Below are 6300 nucleotides of genomic sequence, written 5' to 3' on the forward strand. Positions count from 1 at the left end.
TCGGATTTGAACAGATAAAAGGAAGTCCTGATTCACCCAAAGAATGATCAACACATGGAATTCAATGCCACAGAGGGTGGTAGCAGCTTCAAGCATAGACAGCTTCAAGAGGGGACTGGATAAACATATATGGAGTAGAGGTCCATCTTTGGCTATTAGCCACAAGGTATAGATGGAATTTTCTTTTGGGGCAAGTGATGCTCTGTATTCTTCGTGCCTGGGGGGGTGGGGGGGTGGCAACAGTGGGAGGGCTTCTAGTGTCCTCACTTCACTGATGGACCTCCTGATGGCACCTGTTGTTGTTGTTTTTTCCACTGTGTGACAGAGCGTTAGACTGGTTGGCCATTGGCCTGATCCAACATGGCTTCTCTTATGTTCTTCTGTGACACAGAGTGTTGGACTGGATGGGCCACTGGCCTGATCCAACATGGCTTCTCTTATGTTCTTCTGTGACACAGAGTGTTGGACTGGATTGGCCATTGGCCTGATCCAACATGGCTTCTCTCATGTTCTTACATGACTCGATGATGTTCTGTCTTGTCTTGACACAAGCAAGGGCCAGCATGGTGCGATGAATTTCTTAAGGAATGGATTGGAGAGGTTCAACAAACCATTGTATGAAGTGGTGGCAGTGAAAGCACATGGGTTCGGCTAGAGAAGGGACACAAAACCTTAGGCAATTTTCAAGTGGATGACCTGGTTAACATCAAATTGAAGAAGATCAGCTCCTTACAATGAGAGCTCAGCTCCTCATGGACAATGGGATCTCTTTAAAAAGCTCAGTATTGACAAGTGGATCTTTCTGCAGTACACGAACAGCTAGTCGCACCTCTGATAAGAAGTTTGTGTCTACGATGTACAGCTGAGGTCACAGTTTCAATACAATTTGGAACAAACTCTTAATTTTTTTTATTTATGTTATTCATAGCCCACCTTTCTCAAAGGGACTCAAAGGGGATTACGCAAAGTGAGCCAGTAGTTATGGGAATTATACTACCTTTCCAGATGTGCAGAAGCCCATGTAGAAATTGGATATGGGGACATGCACGGCCAGCATGCCATGTAAAAGAGGCCCATTACTTAGAGTAATAGGAGTGCAATCTGCTTGGTGCCAACAGATTGCACCAGTACAATTGAAAAAAAAAATGGAGCACTTAGGATTTTAGAAGTCTGGAACCACCAGACAGAACTGAAGCGCTGCATGAGTGTCCCCATGACACCTTAAATGGTACAGAGGATACATAATAAGATCCTGTGACAGTAAGCTGCAGGGCTTTTTTTTGTAGCAGGAACTCCTTTGCATATTAGGCCACACCTCCCTGATGTAGCCAATCCTCCAAGAGCTTAAAGGGCTCTTAGTACAAGGTCTACTGTAAGCTCTTGGAGGATTGGCTACATCAGGGGTTTGTGGTCTATTATACAAAGGAGTTCCTGCTCCAACAAAAAGTCCTGGTAAGCTGTACATCACAGCATAGACCACAGTCCTGATCATTTATCCAGGTAAGTTTGTGAACCATTTTGTGCAGTGGAGCCCTATGACCTGTGCAGAAAAGCCCTATTGAATAGTTTAGTTCAGTTTTGCACAGCTTGCGGAAGGCTGGGAGAGGCGGGAGGCCTGGAAAGAACAAATTTTCTCCCAGAAGTTAAGTTGATTTAGAAGGAGACAAAGAACACTTCAGACTTAGAGATGTAAAATTTCCGGAAATTTTGAAGCTTGGAAAAAACCCGAGTATTTTTCCGGGTTTTTAAAAATTAAAAAAAAAAAACAACGGATTTTTTTGGAAAAATTGAAAAAAATGCTACATTAGTACTTTTTTTTTCTTTTCCAGATTGAAAGTCATTTTGTTACTTTAAGAACATAAAATATGACTATGGACAATTTTACTTTGCATGAAATTATCACAACTAGCATATTAAAAATATAGTGTATCAAAACCATTATTATAAACAGAACTTACTTTTAAAGTAATATTTATTTGCAATTGTAACAAATGGAGCAACAATCTCTTGAACTATTTACTAGTTTATGTGGAACAGACAAAAAAACCCTCCACAAAACAATTTTTAAAAATGCAGAAGTAACAATTATTCATATTTCCTCTCCACAATCTTAAATAAAAATAAAAAAGTCATTCTCATAAAAAGAATTGAAGAAGGGGGAAGTGTATAGAAGGGAGTGTGGGACTAAGTTTCAATGAATGGGCATGACCTAGGACTTGCTTGTCCTCAGTGCACAGAAATTAGAATAATCTGATACATATATTTTTAGAAATGATTTGGAAAATATTTTAACACCTTGTCTTAAAATATTTTATTAATCGTGTTAAAATAAAACGTTCCATAATCATTTTCTTTTTTTTTTCTTTTTTCCAATTTTTCCGATTTTTCGGAAAAAAACAAAAAAGGCTTCCGAATTCTTCTGGTTTTTTTCCGGGCTAGGGTTGCCAAGTCCAATTAAAGAAAAATCTGGGGACTTTGGGGGTGGAGCCAGGAGACTTTGGGGGTGGAGCCAAGAACAAGGATGTGACAAGCATAATTGAACTCCAAGGGAGTTCTTGCCATCACATTTAAAGAGACAGGACACCTTTTAAAATGCCTTTCTTCCATAGGAAATAATTAAGGATAGGGGCACCATATTTTGGGGCTCATAGAATAGGACCCTCTGGTCCAATCGTTTTGAAACTTGGGGGGTATTTTGGGGAGAGGCACTAGATGCTATACTAAAAATTTGGTGCCTCTACCTCAAAAAATAGCCCCCCCCCCAGAGCCCCCAATACCCACGGATCAATTTCCTATTATTCCCTATGGGAATCGTTCTCCATAGGGAATAATAGAGTGCCTAGTAGACATTTCCCTCCCCCCCACGCTTTCTAAAGGGGGGGAGGGCCTCCAAACTAGGGAATCCCCTGCCCCCTCCCTCTCACACACACACACACTTACCAGATCTTCCTCCGGACAACTCTACTTCCTGTGAAAACGAAAGCAAAAAAAAGGGAGGGGCCGTTCTCAGAAGCCCTTCCTGCTTCCTGCCCAGCCTTAAAGGGGCAGACATTTTGCAAACGGCTCAGGAGCTCTACAACATGAAGCCTAAAGGTATGTTCTCCCCCCCTCCACCCCCGCTTCCAGAGTTTTGAAGAGCGGGAGATGAGGCTGCAAACCCAGAAGTCTCCTGCCAGAGCAGGAGGTTTGGGAAGCCTATTCCGGGCTTCACATCTCTAAAAGATAAAAGGTAGTCCCCTGTGCAAGCACCAGTTGTTTCCGACTCTGGGGTGATGTTGCTTTCACAACATTTTCACGGCAGACTTTTTTACGGGGTGGTTTGCCCTGGCCCTCCCCAGTCATCTACGCTTTCCCCCCAGCAAGCTGGGGACTCATTTGACCAACCTCGGAAGGAGGGAAGGCTGAGTCAGCCTCGAGCTGGCTACCTGAAACCAGCTTTCTCCAGGATCGAACTCAGGTCGTGAGCAGAGAGTTCAGACTGCAGTAATGCAGCCTTACCACTCCGTGCCACGGGACTCTTCTCACATCTCTAGCAGACTGCAAGTGCGGAAGACCACTTTTCAGTGGTTCCTGCATTTTTTTTAATATCTTCCCAGTATATATTTATTGAGTATTTATGTACAGCATTTATATCCCAGCTTCCTCCCCCTGCAAGGAAGAAGAAGAAGAAGATATTGGATTTATATCCCGCCCTCCACTCCGAAGAGTCTCAGAGCGGCTCACAATCTCCTTTCCCTTCCTCCCCCACAACAGACACCCTGTGAGGTGGGTGGGGCTAAGAGAGCTCTTACAGCAGCTGCCCTTTCAAGGACAACCTCTGCCAGAGCGATGGCTGACCCAAGGCCATTCCAGCAGCTGCAAGTGGAGGAGTGGGGAATCAAACCCGGTTCTCCCAGATAAGAGTCCACACACTTAACCACTACACCAAACTGGCTCTCCAAGGTGGCTAAGAAATTAAAGCATACATACTAAAACCACTCAGCAAAACCACTCCCTACACACACAAAAAAGCCCCACATAGCAGGGCTTTTTTTTTTTTTCTGGAAACCTCTTCATGAAAACAAAATTCGCAACCCCGCCCCCCCTAATTTTTTTAAAAAAAGATTTAAACAAGGGGATAGCTGGTAGTGGCTGTGGACGAGCAGGGAAGCAGCCAGACAGCACAGTGAACTCGTTGCTCTTGCAAAGGGTGAGGTTTGGACTGCAAATCTGGGGAGTGCATGAGGTGGCTTCAGGGAGGAGAGAGAAAATCCACTGCTGCCCAGGGCTCGCTTTGTAGCAGGAGCTCCTTTGCATATTAGGCCACGCAGCCCTGATGTAACCAATCAACCAAGAGCTTACAGGGCTGTTCTTAAAAGGCCTACTGTAAGCTCTTGGAGGATTGACTACATCAGAGGGGTGTGGCCTCATATGCAAAGGAGCTCCTGCTACAAAATGAGCCCTGCTGCAGCCTTTCCGATGAAGGCTTTTCTCCCTCAGCAGCAGCCATTCAAGCCATTCAGTGAATAAACGCCCAAGGGACTGTCTCGGATTTGGCGCTCTCCCAATGCAATAGCTATTTCCCCCAGTGAGGGTGAAAGGGGATCTCCCTGAACAAGTTTTTGTTGGACCTCCTTAACAATCTTGGATCCAACAAGGCATGCTGAAACAGAGTTGCTTCAAGGGCATCTTTCAACGTTAGGCATCAAAGGAAAAGGAAAGGTCCCCTGTGCAAGCACCAGCCGTTTCCGACTCTGGGGTGATGTTATTTACACAACGTTTTCACGGCAGACTTTTTACAGGGTGATTTGCCATTGCCTTCCCCAGTCATTTTCCCCCAGCAAGCTGGGGACTCATTTTACCCACCTCGAAAGGATGGAAGGCTGAGTCAATCTTGAGCCGGCTACCGGAAAACCCAGTTTCCACCGGGAATCGAACTCAGGTCGTGAGCAGAGCTTAGGACTGCAGTACTGCAGCTTTAACACTCTGTGCCACGCAAGATTTAAAAAAAAGAACTGAGGAAATTGATGATATGTCTAAAGTTTGGAAAGTGCTTTAAAGTAAAGGTAAGTCTGTAGTGCATAAATTGTTTCAAATAAATTAATATTGTTTCAAAGCATCCTGTATGTTCCTCCTTCATTTCCTTCTTGAGAATCCCAGCACCTGATTTCCGGGGGCAGGGGGATGAGGGAAAGCCCTGCAGATCACTAAAACAATTCAAAATAGAGCTAAAATACATGCAAAGACATAACAACTGTTGGAGTGAGCTACTCAGCATGCCTGGACATGAGGGGGCACTACAACACACATAAGTGTGTTTAAGTGTTATCCTCCTTGAATTGTCTTAACCTGGAAGCCGCCCTCTGATCCCTTCTCTCTCCGCGTGTCCTTTGTTCTTTCCATTCTTCACATAGCTTTTCTGTACCCATAACCTGTTGGGATATTTGGTTAATATTGCATGTATGCCAACCATGTAACCCAGTTAAAACAACCGTTAACCTTTTGAGGCAGGAAGGAGGGATCACTTAGGGAATGCCAAATGAAACAAACAAACAAAGCATAGTAAGCCAACACAGCAAATAAAGCACCTTTCTCCCTCTGTTAGCAGACACTTCCTTATGTAGGGAAAAGAAAAAAGAAAAACTAGTGTGCCCCATCTGCCATATGAACATATGAAGCTGCCTTATACTGAATCAGACTCTTGGTCCATCAAAGTCAGTATTGTCTACTCAGACTGGCAGCGGCTCTCCAGGGTCTCAAGCTGAGGTTTTTCACACCTATTTGCCTGGACCCTTTTTTGGAGATGCCGGGGATTGAACCTGGGACCTTCTGCTTCCCAAGCAGATGCTCTACCACTGAGCCACCGTCCCTCCCCTCTGGACTGGGCTGGTGGTTCATTTGGGCTAAGAAGAAGGCCCTTGATGGTCTTCTGATTCTGGTGTCTAGTGAATCTGTATTAAAGTTCAGATACAGTGGTCCCCCACCCCAGCATCTCTGCCTGGCATGCTGAGCAGATCTCTTGATGCTTCGTTCTGGAGTGGTGGTGGGGGGGGAGATAAACATGTTCAGGAACAGGCAAAGTAGGGCATTGTCAATGGGTCATCGTCCTAATTCATGTAAAAGAGCAACTCTGCATTCGACAAGGGTGAAACAGAAAGGAACACACTCCTCTGCATTCTTTGACTCTAATTAAAAGTGTCACTAGACACTTTCTGTACAGACTATCAAACCAAGCGGAGGCGAAAGGAAGAATGCGGCTTTGTTTCCTCCGTCTCTGGAAGCTGTAGCCATAATTTAATCACAGTGCTAATTAAGAGGTCA

Source organism: Heteronotia binoei, chromosome 14, assembly GCF_032191835.1.
Source record: "Heteronotia binoei isolate CCM8104 ecotype False Entrance Well chromosome 14, APGP_CSIRO_Hbin_v1, whole genome shotgun sequence".
In the NCBI taxonomy this organism is placed as follows: domain Eukaryota; kingdom Metazoa; phylum Chordata; class Lepidosauria; order Squamata; family Gekkonidae; genus Heteronotia; species Heteronotia binoei.